At 36.4% G+C, this 20,814-nt stretch overlaps 1 long non-coding RNA gene across 2 annotated transcripts in view; it reads right to left on the bottom strand.

Moving 5' to 3' along the window:
* Nucleotides 1-252: 252 nt before the first annotated feature.
* Nucleotides 253-20,814, bottom strand: part of LOC111772498 (uncharacterized) — a 36,399-nt gene continuing 15,837 nt past the window's right edge. Inside the window, exons 3-7 of one of the 2 annotated variants that reach the window (XR_002806388.2) lie at nt 17,552-17,676; nt 9,706-9,903; nt 9,429-9,581; nt 1,935-2,017; nt 253-619 (exon numbers count right to left, since the gene is read on the bottom strand). This is a non-coding gene — a long non-coding RNA (uncharacterized lncRNA). The remainder of the gene's footprint in view (nt 620-1,934; nt 2,018-9,428; nt 9,582-9,705; nt 9,904-17,551; nt 17,677-20,814) is intronic. The other variant, XR_002806389.2, reaches the window with a different exon arrangement.

The raw sequence follows: 20,814 nt of genomic DNA, 5'->3' as shown, positions 1-20,814 counted from the left end.
GTTATGCAGCATAAGGAGATCCTGGCTTTGGAGCCAGGCATTAAAGAGATTGAATTTTTATTCTGATACTTAATAGCTGAGCCATTTGGCAAACATCTTTGCAAACAATTTTGTAAATTACTTCTCTGGACCATATTTTCCTCTCCTGTAAAATTAGGATAATAATATCTATTAAAAGACTTTTGAAGATTATATCAGATAACACATGGATATGGAACAAGGCTATAGTACAAAGACATAGAACATGCTCAATAAATGATAGGTATTTTACTATGATATTGCGTTTGAGCTTCATTTTAATGCGTTAGTATTAGTGGACAACAAAGCGGCATCTCTGTAGTTTCACAAGTTAACAAAATGAATCTTAATCTCTTTGAATTAATTGAAAATGAGCCCCCAACCTCTATGTGGGAAATGGAGAAAGGATAGAAACAAGAAGAGTCCATCTGCACACTGAGGAAAAGCTAGGGGATGGGAGAGATGGGCAGCTCTGAATAGTCAGAGAACGGCAGCGGTGTGCTCAACTCATGAGGGCTCTAGAAATTTGCAGCAGGAATATAAAACTCCCAAATCCATGAGACAGTAGTTTCTCTGGAACCATCTTCAGAAATATCCTGGACTTAGAAAAGAAAAAAAGATTTATCACAAGGAGAACAGACAGGGTAGAAAATGTGGAAAGCGAATATAAAGCAACTTGAATAAAGCAATTTATCATGCTTTCTAAAGCTTCTATTTCTTTAAAGTCTGTTATAACTTGGGGTAGCTTTGTCCTTCAATTTTAGAGTCACAAGCAAACCAGGCGGGAAACATCCAAAGCAGCAGGAAGTAGAGGAGAGGGCTTTGGAATCAGACAGGCTAGGATTCAGTTTTCAACTTTTGTTATGACTATATATGACTTTGGGCAAATTATTTAGCTCTCAAGAAGCCAAAACTGGCACATTGCCCTGTGTCAAAAGCACTCCTTATTCCACAGCCAAGCAAACAAAACAAATACTGTGCCCTAAGGTAGAACAAAATTAGCAGGATCATCCTGTCTGATTCTGTAATTCTGGTAATAAAACCTTATTATTTTCTGGAATCCTGGACTTTCTAACAAAAACAATTTTATCCTGAATTTTTGTTATGTTGATATCTGAAGCTGAGTCATGACCTTTAGGAAATAGGATAAATACGTGTGAAAAATGGCATTTTTTTCTACTATGAACTTACTAGCATAAATCTGGTAACCATGATATTTTGCATTTATTTTCTTTTAACAGCTCTATTGGGATACAACTGACACAGATTAAAGTATACAATTTGATAAACTTTGACATACCTATACACCTGTGAAACCATCACCACAATCAATTTAGTGAACATATCCATCACCTGCAAAAGTTCCCTCATACTTATTTGCTTTCCCTCACCTGCCTCTACCCATGCCACTTCTCCCGTGCCCACCACTGATCTGTTACTGTAGACTGGTTTGTATGTCCTAGAATTTATCCAAATGAAACCATATAGAATGTATTATTTTTTTCTGACTCTTTTTTCACTTAGTATAATTATTCTGAGATTCATCCATCTTGTTACATGGATCAATAGTTTATTCTATTAAATTGTTAAGTAGTATCCTGTTGTATGGGTACACCAGATTTGTTTATCTATTCATCTGTTGGTACACTTTTTTTTGTTTCCAGTTTTATTGTCATTTCAAATAAAGTTGCTGTAAACACTATAGTGTAAGTCTTTGTATAGATATGAGCTTAAATTTATTTTGGGTAAATACCTAGGTGTGGAAGGGAAGAATCATATGGTCGGTATATGTAACTTTTTAAGAAAATATCAAAGTGTTTCCCAAAGCAGTTGTACCATATGGTAGTTTTCTGTTGCTGCTGGAACAAATTGCCACATGCTTAGCAGCTGAAAACAACATGAATGCATTTCCTTACCGCTCGGAAGGTCAGAAGTCTGATGCAGGTCTGCATGGGCTAAAGATCGCTGCGTCAGAGGGCTGCTTTCCTTTTGGGAGGCTCTAGGAGAGAATTCATTTTATTGCTTTTTCCAGCTTCTGGAGGCTGTCTGCACTATTTAGTTTATGGCATTCTTTTTCCATCTGCATAGCTGACAACTGTGCGTCTTCCTGCCTCTTATTCTCTTGCCACATTTCTCTCTGCCACAGCCAGGAAAGGTTCTCAGTTCCTAAGGACTCATGTGATTAGATTAGGCCCACCTAATCTAGAAAACTAAGAGCAAATTAATGGAGAGTAAATAGAATAAAAGACATAATAAAGAATAAGGTTGACTGACTAACGGTGTCTGACTTTAAGACAAGTAGATCAGTGAGAAGAATGAATGCAGAAATAGACTCACACTTAAGGGGGCAACTGGTTTTCAACAGAAGTGTCAAGGCAATTTAGTGGAGAAGGAAAAGTCTTTTCAACAAATTGTGGTGGAAAATTTGCCTATCCTTATGGAAGAAAACGATCTCTGATCCATATCTCTTACCATATACAAAATTGTCAAGATACATTACAGCCCAAAGGGTAAAACCTAAATCTATAAAACTCTAGAATAAAACACAGGAGGAAACCTGTCCTGGATAATCAAGATGATCTCCGCCTCTCAAGTTAGTTGATTAGCAACCTTAACTCCATCTGCAGTCTTAATTCCTTTTGCCGTGTAAACTAACATGTGGATGTGGACATAAGAAATCATTATTCTGCCTACCACATACCATCTTATATTCCTACCAGCTGCGTGTGAAAGTTTCTCTTCCTCCACGTTGTCTTCCATGAAGTGTTTGTTCAAACTTCTGCTCATCTTTTAATTGGATTGTTTGATTCCTTATTATTGAATTTGATAGTTCTTTAAGTAATCTAGATAAAAGTCCCTTATCAGGTATATTATTTGCAAATATTTTCTCCAAATCTGTGATGTGTCCTTTTACTCTCACAAATTGTCTTTCAAAGAGCAGAAGTTTATAATTTTTTTTGTGTGAGGAAGATTAGCCCTGAGCTAACATCCATGCCCATCTTCCTCTACTTTATATGTGGGATGCCTGCCACAGCATGGCTTGAAAAGCGGTGCATGGGTCTGTTCCTGGGATCTGAACCAGCGAACTCTGGGCTGACAATAAGGAGCATGCAAACTTAACCACTATGCCACTGGGCCAGCCCAAGAAGTTTATAATTTTGATGAAATCTAATTTATCAATTCATCCTGTTATAGATCATGCTTTTGGTGTAGTACCTAAGAAATCTTTGCTCATCTCTGGGTCCAAAAGGTTTTCTTCTCTGTTTCGTTCTAGAGTTTTATAGATTTGGGTTTTATACTTATGGCTGTGATATATTTTGAGGTAATTTTTGTATAGTATGGGATATAGATCAAAGATTGTGTTTTTCCATAAGAATATCCAATTTTTTTCCACCACAATTTGTTGAAAAGTCTTTTCTTTCTTATTAAATTGTCTTTGTACTTTCGTTGAAAACCGGTTGTTCCCATATTGTGTGAGTTTATTTCTGGACTCCTTATTTTTCTCCACTGATCTATTTGTCTTGAAATCAGGCAGTGTCAGTCAGTCAACTTTCTTCTTTTCCAAAGTGGTTTTAGCAATTCTAGGTGCTTTGCATTTGCATATAAACCTTAGAATCAGTTTGCCAACTTCTATAAAATTTCTTAAGTATTTCCTACTTTTATCCTATTTAAATGGCATATGTTTGTAATTTTAATTTCTAATTATTGATTACCAGCATATTGAAATATGTCATGTTAGTTTATTGATCTTGTATTCCACCTAACTTGTTAAACTTTCCTATTTGTCCTGGTTGCTTTTTTATAGAATCCATTGGATTTTCCACACTGAAAATATGTTTTCTGTGAATAAAATAGTGTTACTTATTCCTTTCCAATATATATGTCTTTATTTCTTTTTCTTGTTTATTTCACTGTGAAATCTCCAGTACAATGTTGAATAGAAGTGGTGAGAATGGATATTGTTGTTATTTTCCTGATCTTAAAGAGAAAGCATTCATGCTTCCACAATTAAGAAGGAAGTTAGCTATAGAGTTTCATAGTTCCCATTTATCAGGTTAGGAGACTTATCTTTTATTCTTAATTGACTGGTAGTTTTATCAAGAATTGATGTTTCAGGGCCAGCCTTGTGGCCAAGTGGTTAAGTTTGCATGCTCTGCTTTGGTGGCCCAGGGTTTTGCTGGTTAGGATTCTGGGTGCAGACCTAGCACCGCTCATCAAGCCATGCTGAGGCAGTGTCCCACATAGCAAAACTAGAAGGACTGACAACTAGGATATACAACTATGTACTTGGGGCTTTAAGGAGAAGAAGAAAAAAAAACCAAAAAGATTAGCAATAGATGCTACCTTGTGGCCAATCTTTAAAAAAAAAAGAACTGACGTTGCATGGTGTCAAATGATTTTTCTGCTTTTGTTGAGATAACTATAAAGTTTTTCTTTGTAGTCTGCTAATGTGGTGAATTGCATTGATTGGTTTTCAAATATTAAACTAATTTTGCATTTCTTGGTTAACACCAATTATCATGATGTACTATGTATTTATATTTGTATGTGTGTGTGTAGTTGGATCTGATTTGCTAAATTTCTGTTTAGAAGTTTTGCATCAATATTTATGAATATTATTGGTCTTTAGTTATCTATTTTTATAGTATCTTTTTCTAGTTTTGATATAAGGATAATACATAGAATGATTTTAAAAGTATCTCTTCATCATCAATGGTCTGGAATAGATTGGGCAGGATTTATACTATTTACTCCTGAAATTTTTGTTAGAAATCACCAGTGAAGCTATATGGAAGTGTTCTATATGACAAGAGTTTTAAATAAAAATTCAATTTCTTTCATAGACATTGGACTACTCAGGTTATATTTTTCTTCTTTTTATTTTTTTCTTGGAAATATTGGCCTTGAGCTAACATCTGTTGCAAATATTCCTCTTTTTGACGAGGAAGATTGTCCCTTGACCAACATCTTTGCCAATCTTCCTCTATTTTTTGTATGTGGGATGCTGCCACAGCATGGGTTGATGAGTGGTGTGTAGGTCTGCACCTGGGATCCAAACCTGCAAATCCTGGGCCACTGAAGCAGAGCACACAAACTTAACCACGACACCACTTGGCCACCCCCTATTTTTTTTTTTTACCTATATGATATTCAGAAGCTTATTATGTAGTTTCCACATACTTGCAGATTTTGTAGATATAATTTTTATTATCCTATTGTGGTCAGAGAAGATACTTTTCTACAATTTGAATCCTTTTAAAATTTATTTAGAGCTGTTTTAAGGTGCAGAATATGGTCTATCTTGGTAAATGTTCTGTATGCACTTGAAAATAATGAGTATTCTCATGTTATTCAGTAAAATGCGCCAAAAGTGTCAACCAAATCAAGTTGATTGAGAATGCTGTTCCAATCTTCCATATCTTTATTTATAGTCTATCTCCTTGTTATTGAAAGAGTAGTAATGGAATCTCTGGTTACAAATGGATTTCTCTATTTCTCCTTGTAGCTCTTTACTTGAAGCTCTGTTGTTAGGTGTATAAATATTCAGACTAATTCATCCTAAAAAATTTTCTGATTTATTAAAATGAAATGGCATTCTTTATACCTGATAATATTCTTTTCTTTGAAATCTACTTTTTCTGATATAAATGTGACAACTTAAATTTTGTTCAATTAATATTCCATGGTACTCCTTTTTAATTTTTTTAATTTTAACCTTCTTGGGTCTTTATAGTTAAAGTACATTTCTTATAGGCAGCATAGTTTTCACTTTTTGTTCAACCTATCTGCCAGCCACTACCTAATATTGGAATTTAGACCATTTATATTTAATGTAATTATTGACATATTAAAGCTTAACATCTGTTGTCTTACTATTTATTTTCTATTTATCTTGTTTATTCTGTGTTCATTTTTTTACTTTTTTCTGATTCTGCATTGATTTGATATTTTGTATGATTCCACTTTATCACCTTAATTAGCTTATTAGCTATAAGTTTTTATGTTATTTTAGTGATTGCTTTGCAGTTAAATTTACATCTTTAATTCATCAAGTCTATACTCAAATAGTATTATGCCATTTTACTTTAAAAATGAGAACAGTATAATATTATATTTACATTTCTCTTTCTCCAGCCTTTGTGTTATTATTCCAGGCATTTTACTTTTACACATCTCATATACTCCATTCTACAACATTATTACAGTCATGTGCCACATAATGATATTTTGTTCAATGACAGACTGCATATATAATAGTGGTCCCATAAGATTAGTACCATACAGCCTAGGTATGCAGTAAGCTATAGCATCTACGTTTGAGTGAGTACACTCTATGACATTTGCACAATGATGAAATTGCCTAATGGTGCATTTCTCAGAATGTGTCCCAGTTTTAAGCAATGTATGACTGCATTCTTAAATAGTCAATTATTTTTAAGGAGATTTAATGAATAAGAAGAAATTTTATGTACATGAAATTACTTTTTCCAGTGCTGTACGTTCCTTTTGCAGATCTTTATTTCCATCCAATACAAATTTCTTTCTGCTTGAAGAACATCATTACATTTTTATTTTAATGTACCTCTGCTGATGATATATTATTTTAGCTTTTGTATGTCTGAAAAATCTTTAAGTTTCATTCATGAAAGATATTTTCTCTGGGTATAGAATTCTAAGTTGACAGGTTATTTTCTTTTTTTTTTTTTTGAAAGGGAAGGATTTGCCCTAAGCTATTATCTGTTGCCAATCTTCCTGTTTTATTTTTTTCTTCTCCTCAAAGCACCAGTGCATGGTTGTACGTCCTTCTAGTTCTTCTATATGAGCTGCCACCATAGCACAGCAACTGACAAATGGGTGGTATGGTTCTGCAAGCGGGAAATGATCCTGGGCCACTGAAGCAGTGAGAGTGCCAAGCTTTAACCACTAGACCATTAGGGCTGGCTCAGGGTTTTTTTCTTTTAGTACTTTCAAGATAATGGCCCATTGTTTTTTGCCTTGCTTTGTTGCCTATGAGAAGTCTACTGTACCCTTAAATTTCTTCCTCTGTTCACAATGTGTCTTATTCCTCTGGTTTATTTAAAATTTATTTAATAAATTAGAGCCATTTAGTCTTCTATTTCACAGTTGGTCTCTGCTTTTGTCTTACAAATACCTAAAGGGTACTGATATGAGCTAAAGATCCAAATGTAATTTTGAGGAGGAAATTTTTAATAAAATTCAGTAAAGAATACACCACATAGTCTTGACTATTGGTACTACAGGAAATATTTTTATGAGTAGAGTTTATATCATTACCATAGATGTGACTTTTAGACTAAACCAACAAAGTAAGTGAGAATTTCCAAAGCTATTTCTGTCCAGAAGAAGATTCTTTAGAAGTAAATTACTTAATCCAACTTGAAAAAAATAAGTTAATGACTTTGAACTACAACAAATAATTGAAAGATTATTTGCCAAAATCTTGGATTCTCTAACAAAAATGATTTTATCCTGAAGTTTGACCATGCTTATATTAGCTATAAATTTGTTAATATGATGAAAATTTCTATTTCTTTACCATGTAAAAACTAAAGCAAGGGCTGGCCCTGTGGCCGAGTGGCTAAGTTCGCACTCTCTGCTTCGGCAGCCCAGGGTTTCACTGGTTCAAATCCTGGGTACAGACATGGCGCTACTCATCTAGGCCATGCTGAGGCGGCGTCCCACGTGGCACAACTAGAAGGACCCACAACTAAAAATACACAACTATGTAACAGGGGGTCTTTGGGGAGTAAAAGGAAAAATAAAAATCTTTAAAAAAAATAACTAAAGCAAATTTGGTAACCTCAGCGATTGTGTGTGTGTGTTTTCTTTCCTTTAAATATTTGTTAATTTATTTATTTGGTTATTTATTTATTACTTTGGGCAAAAATCTGATATTCTTTACATTTCTTGCAAGAAAACCTCTTCTCTTCTTTTTAAAATACTTCTGTCTCAGGGCTGGCCCAGCAGCATAGCAGTTAAGTTCGCACTCTCTGCTTCAGCAGCCCAGGATTCACTGGTTTGGATCCCGGGCATGGACCTATGCACTCTTTATCAAGCCATGCTATGGCAGGCATCCCACATATAAAATAGAGGAAGGTGGGCACGGATGTTAACTCAGAGCCAATCCTCCTCAGCAAAAAGAGGAGGATTGGTGGCAGATGTTAGCACAGGGCTAATCTTCCTCCAAAAAAAAAAAAGAAAGAAAAAATAAAATACATCTGTCTCTGAGTCTTTCTTTAGCTCTTTGCCTTAGTCTGCCTTTTTCTTTCTTTCTTTTTTTTTTTTTTTTCTATAAAATGAGCATAAAATTACCCAGGATTGGCAGCTTTGGTCTGAATAAAAATATATATTCATATAATTTGGTAATGGTATAAAATGGTGTTATGAAGTAAAATAAAGCAAGTCTTATTCATCTTTGCCTTCCTGAGCACCTAACACAGAGCTTAGTGCATAGGAGCTCAACCACTTGGGTGGAATTGATAAGATACAATAAATTTAATCTCATAAAATATTATTACTGGACTTTAGCCATACTGCATTAGGAATTAAAATTGAAAAAATGTTGGGACTGAAAAAAACTTTGTAAACTAGCCTATTATTGCAAAAAAAAAGAGCAAGAAGTAGAATCAAAAGACTCATGCTTGAGTGCCGTTGTTTGCTCAAACCAGTGAGTTACTTGCTGTGAATGTGGAAAACTAGTTTCCCCTGTTAGCCCTCATTGTTAACATATGGATATTAATTTCACCCAAGCCCAGCCTTTCACATCAAGTTTTGTTATAGACCAAGTGAGAAAACACTTGAAGTGATTTGCAAATTGCTTAATAGTACAGTTGATTCTCCCTATCCGGGAATTCAACCAACTGCAGATGAAAAGGCCTACAATGATTGTGTCTGTACTGAACATGGACAGACTTTTTTTTCTTGCCATTATTCCCTAAACAATACAGTATAACTATTGACATTGTTTTTATATTGTATTAGTATTATAAATAATCTAGAGATGATTTAAAGTCTATAAGAGGGTGTGTGTAGGTTATGTGCAAATAATACGCCATTTTACATAAGACACTTGAGTATCTGTGGATTTCAGTGTCCTCAAGTGGTCCTGGAACCAACCCCCACAGATACTGAGGGATGAGTGTATACAAATATGAAGTGATATTTTCTATTCCAACCTTCTTATTTTACAGATGGAGATTTGAGGCTCTAATGAGTTAAGTGATTTATCTAAGGCTATAACATTTGTCAGTGGTGCCTGAATGAATCACATCTTCTATTTCTGCAGCCTTTGAATCAAGCACTAATTTTTCACCCCCAAGAAATCTGGGATAATTGCTTCAGATTGGGTACCTGAAATTAAAAGATTGTGGTCCCAGCTTGGAACTCACCTGAGAGACAGGAAGAGAGGCTCTGTGTGGGAGAGTCCAGGCATGTCCAGAGGAATTGCTTCTCAGGATTGAGCCCAAGGAACTTGTCAGAGATTTAAGTTATCTCAGTGCTTGAATGATGAACACCACTATTTATAAAATGGTATTTTTTGCCTAAAAGACAAACCACAATTTATCCTGCCTTCCTAAAATAAAATATAAAATCTATTAAATAGGAAAGGTATCAAATACACATTTTTTTTTTTGTTCATCTGATTCAGCAAGAAAACTAACTTACATTTCCTTTTATCAAAAGCATCCTGGATCACCAATGCTTGGTCAATATGTAAATCTTAAGTGTTGCTGCTTTGGTCTTTAAGGTATACTGATGGTCCTCGAAACAAGGTTGGGTTCCTGCAGATTCTTTCCGTGAAGTTACTGGGAGAAAAATTGGCTTTCACGGTGCTTCTTCCAAACTTCAGGAGTTCCTAAGAATCTATATTTAGAGTTCAAAAAATTTAATGCATCAAGATAGAAAGCTAAATTACTTTTTTCAGTTTGCTCTGTCTGCATCAGCAATGCCAGAGTCATAATTAGGAATATTGCTTCAGTAAAATGTCATTAATCCAAAAGGTCATTAATTTGGAATTTTTCATAATGTGGATGTATTAGGCTGAAGTTTCCTTTTACACAACTAAGGACAAAAGGATTTTCTATGTATTTAAATAATCTAAAGAAGGTAAAGATTACACTTATTATAGAAAGAAGTGCAGGGAATAATTTGAAAGAGTTTAGAAGCCTGGGATCAGGGAAAACCTGTGGAAGTGAAACAAGTCAAGTAGCTGTTATTTCCTGTTGCATCTAGTTCTTCACGACCTAATGAGCACCTGCCTTCTTGCTCATGGGCCTGTCAAATCTTCCACAGAGATTCAGCACCCACATTCAGGTAAATGATTTACTATACCTTTATGATGTAAAGAGTTGCCTTGGAAGTTAATATTTTGAGGCTTAACCAAGGCAAAAAATTTTGAGCTGAGTTTCAGAGAGTGGAGTTTGCACTATTTATCATAAAGAAGGGAAGATTTGCCAAAACTTGACCTCCCTTTCTCCTTTCAACAATCCAATAAATGCACCCACAGTATATCGGGAACAACATTAAATGTTGACAGTGAAGCAGGTAAAGACACAAAGACATAGTCTAGATTCACAGCCTGAATCAGGTTGTAGCTCTTAGCCTGCTCCTGACTTTTGTGTCAGAGTAAAGGGCAGGGCAACGCTAGCACATAGGTGACACTGGCATTTCATTCCATTGCCTCGAAAACTTAGATGGTCATGAATTTTAAAAGGCCAAAGAGATACACGTGAATAAACAAACAATTACAATGATAAGTAAGTGTGAGATAGTAAGCCAGTGTGATAAGAATACAGTTGCTCTAGAAGCTCCGAAGAGAGGCACATGAAAGGGAAGACATGACAAATGAGGTTACCATTAAGAAGAAAGTTAGAGGACATGAAAGGAGTAGGCCTTGTGAATAATGGACACTAAAGCTATTCATAGTGAAAGAACATGTGAGAGAAAGTGCATGATATGTCTGTGGTATACAGGGAACTGAAGCAACTTGGTGGCAAAGGGTGCATTAGGGAAGGTGAAGGAGTCAGGAGAGGATGGTCAGGAAGACCAGAGAGTGAAGGCCCTCTGAAGTTTTGAAAAAGGATACTTGATTTTACCGTCAAGAGAAAGGATTTTTAAGAAAGCTAGTGAAAAAATACTCAATTTGAATTTAGAAATATCACCCAACAGGATCATTGTGTATTGATCCCCATGCCCCCAAAAAATGCTAGTAGAAAGGACTAAGGCTCCTGTTGTAGTAATGTAGGTGGGTAGTGAGGGCCTGCACCACAATGGGATCGGTAAGATGGGAGAGGAAAAGTGTTTTCAGTCACATTTGGGAGGTAGAGTTGCTTGCACTTGGGGATCGATAGATGTGGGGAGTGAAGAAGAGGATGACTAGGCGAATTGGGGCAGCGGTTGGGGGTGTAAGTTGGGTTTGAATACATGGAAACGCATATGGGCTATTCCCAGTGTACATGCTCTGGAGCTCTGGTCTGACTCTATATTCTCAGGCTAAAGTTGCTCATCCACAATATAGATAACCCCTACTATCACTTCAAGCAATTTTAGGGGGCCTTGGCAAAGTCTCAGAATATTTACCATTTTTCAAAAATTTCCAAGTGCATGTTGAGTGTCTACACAGAAATCCTGTATTGATTAACATGCCTTACCTATTTCCCCAATTTTACTTCTTGCTTTACTGTGTATACTCTAACAGACACTGTTGTTGGCTAACCCAATACCCATTCCCAACCACTGCTCCCCCTTCTCCCTCCACACAATGTGGAAACACTAACTGCAATTTACCATCTTGTCTGCAGCAGTGGTGGCTCTGTGGTACAATTCGAGGCAATTGTACAAAACAAAATCTTCTGGGGGCTTCTTATTTTTAAGAAAAAGAACAAACAACTTTGGGTTTTTGTGTGTTTTCTTTTTACCTCTTCTTCCTGCCTTAATAAAATCCTTGGAGCTGGGATATTTACCTTGGGTTCTTGAGAATCCCAGAGACCCTGAGACTGATATTGTTGAGATCCTGAGCTAGTTCCAGTGACAGCAGACTTTTCATTGTATGAGAGGGAAAAAAGTTCCCATTTGTTGAAGTCACTATAATTAGGTTTTCTGTTGACTGCAGCTGCACACTTTCCTAACTGATACACAACCCCACAGAGAACTTTAGATACAACATATAATCACTTCTAAAATTGAAATATAGAATCCCATAAAAGTAACCAACTTCACTAATTACAAATCCCCTCCCTCAAAAATCATCCTTAATACTAAGAAACATATACAATAAAATATATTCCAAATTCATGGACCAAATTCTCTAATTGTACTAAATATATAGGTGAACTGGATATAATGGAATAAGAAAAAATCAGCCTTAATTTCTTAACTGGAAATGTCGTGGAATTGGAGTAAACTGGAAAACAATGGTGAAGGAGGGGAAATATAGTACAGAGGTATCTCCGTCACTGAGAAGTTATTGAGGTCCACTGAAACAGCCACATTATCTGAAATTGTTTTTTAATTTTGGAAAAAGAACAAAATTAAACCTTAGCTACTTTGATCAATTATTTAACTCCACGTCCCTGGTATAATACAAGCAGAAGCTGGGTTGCTCACTTAAAAAGGTGATCTTAGAAGATGCATGTATCAGTTATCTTTGTCACAATGATGCTGCATAACAAACCATTCCAAAACTCATTGGCCTAAAAAAATTTTTACTACTGCTCATGAGTCTGCAGGCCAGGTTGGCAGTTTGTCTAGGCTCACATGAGGCTCTCCCACATGTCTGCGGTCAGCTGTAGGTCAGCTAGACAGCTATGCTCATCTTAGCTGGGCTTTCTCACTGTTCTGAGAACTTTCCTGGGCAGCTAGACTGACACAGCTCTGTTTCATGTGGTCTCTCACCCTCCAGCAGGTGGTCTTAATCTTGTTCTCTTGTGGAGGCAGATGACCAAGAGAAAAAGTGGAAGTGTACAAGTTCTCCTGGGGTCTAAGCTTGAAACTGGCTCAATGTCCCTTCCCTCATGTTCACTCGGGCCAAAGCAAGTCATGAGGCCAGCCTACATGCAAGGGGAGGGGGAATAAATAGTCTTTACCTCTTGCTTGGAGGAGCTGCAGTTACACTGCAAAGGATATGGATACAGGGAGGGCGTGGAGAATGAGACCATTTTTTGGTAACCAAACTATTTCAGTAGTCACACATCATAAAGCAGGGTTGACTTAGGTGACCTCTAAAGTCCCTTTCAACCCTGGAACAGAAAATTAAACTTGAGAGGAATTATTGATTCTTCTGTCTCAGAATAGTGTTCCTTGAAAGGTTTTTACCCTCCACACCTCTGCTAGGAATAATTATTGATCTTAATTCCTAAGGAGACATGTCTAGGTGTGTCAGTTTGGTCCCCTCAGAAGCAGGCACCAAGATGGAAGTAGATATAGAGGAGATTTGCAGGAAATGCCTGTGAAGGCAGGAACAGCTTACAAACTGTGGTGCTGATTGGCTACCTGTGTAAGGAAAGATGGAAGGATAGATTGGATGGGGAGAGCCTCAGACTTCAGTGCAGCTCTGCGAAGTTTGGGCTGTGCCAACATGTAAGAATAACCCAATTCAAGTCTCTTGACTTGCTCAGATACTCAGTTATTGGCTAGGAGCAACCTAGGTAAACTGGATCCTGTTGCAAACATAAAGGTGTATCTCAAAGTGTGGCAGTTGGAGGTTGTCAATCACCTATGCTACTTTCATCAGGTTCTCTCGAAGGGAGATCTGAGTCGGTCAACCCCATCCTACCATAAAATGAGAATATAAAATATAATGAGTGTTCAAAAATTACTGGGGTCAAATAGTTTCTATGTTGATCATGTTAATGTAATCAGACCCAAGGCTAGCTCTAGGAGTAAGTGCACTAAGATCCTGTGGGTGGATGCCCAAATTGTCAAAGGAGGGCACTACTCCAACACAAAAAATGCTCTTATTTGTTTTGGATGGTACTAAACACCTCTCCAACCAGGCTCTTCTACTTTCTATATACCAAACACAAATATCATGCCTTCCTTTTTATTTATGCTATGCTCTCTGCAATGCCTCTCATCTACTCTCCACCCATCAAACACCCATACTTCAAGGTTCTGCCTAAATCCCCACCTCAATGACTACTAACAGCAAAGCCCTCCCTCCAAACACCTAAGGAATATTATCATACCACTGTATACCACTTAATGTATTTACTCTTATTACATTAGTTAGCTTACCATGTCATTTAGAACTTAGGTTATCTATGAGGAGAGACTGTGAACCATGTTTTAGATGACCAACTTTTGTAATTTCTCTTTTCTTGTTTTGTTGAGCAATGTGGGGAGAGAAAAGGGAACTGGCTGGAAAGCCACCCTGGCTTAAAGACATGCTGGCCTAAAAGAGAGCATGTATGTGATTTAGGGATAGAAAAGTAAAGGTTACTTGATGTTGTGAAAGGAATTCTAAATCTCGACTAAACTTATCTGCAGATACAATCTGGGTACCACTTTCAGCCACATTGAGGCTACACAGGGAATATCTACAGGATTCTGGAAACAGGTAAATGTCTCACTCCCCTAAGATTCCTTATTTCCACACCCCTGTTGGTTCTGTCTCGGATCTATGAGAACTCTCCATCCTCACTGTCATCGTCGTGTTGGTTGGATGACTGCGATAGCTTCCTAACTAGCCTCCCTGCTTTCATTCCATCCATCTTTATCGGTCTCCAGAGGCATTTTACAAAATCATAAATAAGATTATGTCATTCCTCTGTGTGAAACAAGAGTTGATTAGGTCTGAAAACATTCTAATCCCAGATATTCTCCAGGTGATTTTCTTTCTCTTGGAAGCTTTCAGGATTTCCACATATTGCATCGTAACTCAGTGGTCCTTTTAAATCTGAAAACTCATTTCCTCAGCTCTGGAAATTTTATTGCATTATAGCTTTTATAAGATTTTTCTCCCTTTTCTTTGTTCTTAAATCCTTCCAGATTGAGCCTCTAGTTTCTTATACTGTTTTAATTCTAATTTCCATCTTGTAATATCTTAACCAGGAGAAGGAAATAATTTACTAGAACATTATTCCCCAAACTTGCTTATAAGGAGTAAGGTTTTAATGAGCTTGACCTCCAGGTCTATTTTGATACACTTCACCTTTTAGTTAAGTGACAAACTAAAATGTTTTATTTTTTTCTCTTGCTATCTCTTCAGTAGTTGTGCATGTCTCATCTTGAACCAATGGGCTTGATAAGAGTTTAACTTAAAAATTCACCAAGAAATATGTTCACATCATTTTTTTTCTTCAAAGCAGTGAAATAAATTGGGTTGTTAGAAGCGAGGGTAAAGTGCAATGTAATATAAATTTAGAAAGTAGGTCAGGTCCTACTTCTGTGTCAGGGATAAAAAATGAATCTAGGATTCAGAAAGGGAATATTCAGTAATTGACACAAAGAGAGAGCTCCCTAAAGTCAAAGTCATTTGTCATTTGGTTATGGAATTCAGGAACTCTAATCAACAGCATAAACTCCAGGGAAGGTAACTCCAGTCTGTTCACTGTAGAATTTACAAGGTATAATAAGATTTTTGGGGTATAGTCAGTAAGAGGTAAAAAGAGAGAGGAAGAGAGGAAGACCAGTGGTCTGACAGTGTGGAATAATGGGAAAATCACTGGATTAGAAACTGAGTTTAATTGTGGTTCAGCACTTGTGACCAAGGGCCAGGCAGACACAGTGTCTGCTTGTGGCTCAGGATCTATCATAAAATGTGAGAATAAAATAAGATTTGTGACATCTTTGAAAAGCACACATTTTTATAAAGAATTAAAAATTTTTATGACAGACAAACTATTTCAGTTTATAGTAGGATCAATAATATAGAACTGACAATCACATTGTTTTATTTATATACTTTTTTCAGATTGGAAAACTGTCACTAAATGAAAGTGAATGATCTGCAAGTAGATAAAATAGAATCTTGTAAATTTTGGTCCATTAAACATAACAAAAATTTCGCTGAGAGTTTATGATGACCTGCTCTACATGGAGAAAAATCGATGTCCTCAACGGCTGCAGTGACCTTTTCAAGAATAGTTGGTAAAATATGTGATAAATTTAACAAATTGAAACATTAATATGTTATTCTTTGTGCTTTCACTTGACTATGATGATTTAGGGATAATCTTACCCAAGGCAGAAACAGGTAGTACATGAGTTCTGAAGATTATTTCTCGAAATAATTCAGAAATAAAAAAGTGTTGTTAGCGAATGGAAAATACTGTTAGAGAAGATGTAAAGGTTTCTTTTGTGGACTAATGCCCTCTTGGCTGGTACCATTAAGATGCCGTGTGGCTGCTAACAAGTAGATTGGCTAGGCAGACTCTGGGGAACAATTCTAGCTCTAAGAATCTTTAATAACCTATAGGTTAATCATTACTTTCTGAACCATTCCCCAAGTGGAATATTATATTTAGAATATTAGAGCAATTGTAATCTGCACCTGTGTGTCTTTCCATTTACTATTGCTTCTTCCTTTATTCTTCATCCAACTTTTCCTTTATTCTTCACACAATTTTTGCAACTTGAAAACTCAGCTCAAGCGTCATTGTTCCTCAGATAAGCCTTTACTAATCTGTTCTTTTTCATCTAAATACAGCTCTCTAAGTTCCCATGCCATCATCTGCATAGTATGATATTTATTACATCGCCTGAAAATTGTGGGTAATAGCCTGTGTCTGTCTTCCCATGGACTATGTAGATATAAGGGCAGGACTTTATATGATTTTGTTTTCCCTTTTCCTAGCACAATACTTGCTATGCTAGTTATCCTCACTAAAACAATGAAGTAAAAGGAAACAGAATGGAATCTGTAATTGAAAGACCTGGATTTGAGCCCCAGTTCAGCACATTTCTAGCTGTTTTACTTTGGGGAAATCAATCTCTCAGATTTTTAGTTTTCTCAGTTTTCCAATGAGGATAATAACAACTTTGTTATATGCTTATTGAGATGTAAATGTGAGATTATGTAACGATACTTTGTAAGCAGAAAATGCTACACAAAGGTAACATTACCATTTCTATTGCTCTGCAGGAGAGGTATCAGAACTTCTAGATCTCATTACACCAAGCTGATATCAAATGGTTGCGTATTTCAAAAGTCTCAACCCCCTCTACAAACATATTTCCCAACTAAAATTACATTATGACACACAAAAGTATCAAACTCCTTATGAACAACACTGAGGGTGAGGGGCATGTTGGGATGTTTGGAGTTGAGGTGTGGGTCAAGAGAGAGTTAATCTGCAACCCATGTCACTGAAGGGGAGACAAGGGACAGAAAACTCATGAGTGTATAGCTTGATTTTACCAACCCTTAGATGGGTAATTAGAAAACACTCTTCTCTAAAATTTATGAGTAAAGAAATGCCTATTCAGAAATCGTAAATATATATATACCTAAAAGCCAACATGTCTAAAAGCTAACATTTATAGAAAAACTAGTTTTGATGGTTTCACTTACCTTTGGTTGCAGATTAAAAAACACCAAGCAACTTTTGGAGAAGATGAAATAAGTTAAGGTGTATAGATTTTCTTATCCTTTGAAATAAAATTATTTTGTCCATCTTCATTTATGTGTCAAGAAGCCTTGGGTGAAAGACATTGGAAATGTATTCAGAAGGTCTGAAAGTAGCTCCCATGGAGAAGCAAAAAAATAAAGAGTGACATTTATTTTATTTATATAAAAAGCCAAGTCAGGATTTCTGCTTTGGAATAGGATGGAGAATTTCATTGCAGATCAATGTTCCCACTGACCCCAACTAGAAAAGTCAGACAGAATATAATTTTTAAAAGATTTAATAAGAGCCAGAAACCACAGAACTATTAGGAACATATAATAAAATTTCAGGGAGAGGAAAACTTTTAGATGGTGAAATCAAGCCTTTTAGCTCTCTCTGTAGAAATTATCTGCTTCTGGGCATGGGCTGAGAGTCTGGGCTCAGCCCAGGCTGGGAACTTTTTCTGGGGTGTAGAATAAGCAGCGATGGTAGTAAGTTAAGGATTTGAGTGACAGATTTAGAGATGTGAAAGTCCTCAAACTGATGGCCAATTTTCCCTTCAATACTTGATAAACTGCAAATCTGCATAGGATAGGAGATTAAAGAACTAAGCCCAAATTTCAGAAAACCTGGGTAGAATTTTCCACAGCCTCCCACTACTTAGAAAACAAATACTGGGGCTGGCCCGGTGGTGCAGCAGTTAAGTTCATACGTTCCACTTCTTGGCAGCCTGGGGTTTGCCAGTTCGGATCCCGGGTGCGGACATGGCACTGCTTGGCAAATGCCATGCTGTGGTAGGCATCCCATGTATAAAGTAGAGGAAGATGGGCATGGATGTTAGCTCAGGGCCAGTCTTCCTCAGCAAAAAGAGGAAGATTGGCAGTAGTTAGCCCAGGGCTAATCCCGCCCCCCCAAAAAAGGAAAACAAATACTTACTAAGGACAGGGAACCTGAAAGCAAGAAAGGAGAACTGAAAACACCCTAAGGAATGGTGAGCTGACAGGGATGCAGAGCTCCGACTTCCGTTTCCCTGGAGGCACTTGCAGATCTGGGTATAGCTATAATCTAAAAAACCAAGCTTGACCTCCAAAGCAGGACCACTGCCGTACACAGAGAAACCAGCAGAGCTTTTGCCATTCACTCAGAACTGGAACGATAAAACTGGAAACTTGAGGGACTTTAAACACAGCTGGGTATAGAATTCTAGGTTTGTGTTTCAGCACTTTGATGATACTGCTACATTCTCTGCTGGCTTCCATCGGCTCTGTAGAAAAGTGAGCTGTCAGTTGATCCTTTAAAGCTAACATACTCTTTTTCTCTAACTTCTTTTAAGATTTTCTCTTTCTCTTTGGTTTTCAATAATTTGACCATGATGTGCGTAGAAATTTTTTAATTTATATTTTTCAATCATGCTTTCCCTGGGTTACTTAAGCCATGGGCTGGTGTTGTGTGGGATGGGAGGCTAAAGAGCTAAGCTGAAAACCCCTGAAAATCAGAGCAGAAATTCCTGCAGTTTTTCATTGCTGAGGAGACAAAGACTTACAATGATCCCAACTGAAAGCCCTGAAGGGCCATGCCCTAGGAAAACAGGTACAAAAGTAGTTGATTGAGTTTTCACTAAACTGTAACTCAGTGTTGGCCCAAAGCAGTGTGTAACTGGATTAAAGTGATCAGTCTCCATCTAACTATTTATCAAAGGAAAGGCAGAACCCTCTCTTGGGGAAGATAAAATAATTTGAAGCATCTACAAGTTTTTACCCCAATTATGGCATTCAGTAAAAAATTACTAGGCATGTGAAGAGATAGGATATACGGCTAAACCTTAACACAAAAAATAGACACTAGAAACAAACCAGCAAGGAGTCCAGATACTTGAGTTAGCAAACAAGTTCTTTATAATAAATTTGATTAAGGTGTTCAAGAAAATAGAAAAAAATGAAGAAAAATAAAAAGAATGTGGAATTTTAACATTGAATTGGAATACACATAGGAAATCAATGGACATTATTGAACTGAAAAACACAATCTCCGAATCGGCAATTTTAATAACAAATTGAACATACCAGAAGACAGAACAGTGAATAGGAAGAATAGTCAATAGAAAATATCCAAAATGAAGCACAGAGTGAAAAATGATTAAAAACCAATAGAACAGAGTATAAGAGACATACAGGTCATGTTCAAATAGTATAACATATATGTAATTGGCATTCAAGAGGGAGAGGAAAGAAAATGGAGAACAAGCAGTTTAAAGAGATAATAACTGAAAACTTTCCAGAAGTGATGAAAAACACCAGCCCATGGCTTCGGTAGCCCAGGGGAAGCACGATTGAAAAATATAAATTAAAAAATTTCTACGCACATCATGGTCAAATTATTGAAAACCAAAGAGAAAGAGAAAATCTTAAAAGAAGTTAGAGAAAAAGAGTATGTTAGCTTTAAAGGATCAACTGACAGCTCACTTTTCTACAGAGCCGATGGAAGCCAGCAGAGAATGTAACAGTATCATCAAAGTGCTGAAACACAAACCTAGAATTCTATACCCAGCAGATGTATCCTTCAAATGTAAAGGTAAAAATAAAGACATATTCAGAATAAAACTGGGGGAATTCATCACAAGCAGACCAATATTTTTTTTAAATATAAGAGAGTTGTACAGGAAGAATTAATAATTCCAGTGAAAACACAGAAGCACATGAAAGAATGAGGAGCGCTGGGAAAACTAAATAGTGGATAAACGTGAAGGCATAGCGACTGCAGGAAAGGATATCTGTAACATCTGATGGATCTTACAGTACATGTAGAGCTAAAATTTCTGAGAAAAAATAACATGAAAAGCATGAGGAATAAATGGAGTTAAAGTCTTATAAGCTCTAGCATGGCTAGGAAGTGATAAAAATAATATTTATGCTATCTTTTACTAACCCAAGAATGACTGCCATAATGTATGGAGTAACCACTAAAAAAGTAATAAAAACAAAAAGAACTAGCAAATTAACAGGGTGAAATGAAATAAAAATCACATTTGAAAAATATAAGGTATAAAAATGAGAAAAAAAGAAAATAAAATATTTGGGACAAACAGAAAACAAACAGCAAAGTCGTTGATATAAGCACAGCTAAATAAGTAACTAAACTAAATAAATACATTTAAACACACTAAATATAAAGGAAATAAATGAATTAAAATAAAACTCACATTTCATGCAAATAAAAGAAAGCAGAA

The sequence above is a fragment of the Equus caballus genome, chromosome 2 (assembly GCF_041296265.1).
Source record: "Equus caballus isolate H_3958 breed thoroughbred chromosome 2, TB-T2T, whole genome shotgun sequence".
Lineage (NCBI taxonomy): Eukaryota > Metazoa > Chordata > Mammalia > Perissodactyla > Equidae > Equus > Equus caballus.
Note: the sequence above shows the minus strand (reverse complement) of the source record. Positions and strands in the feature narration are given on the sequence as shown.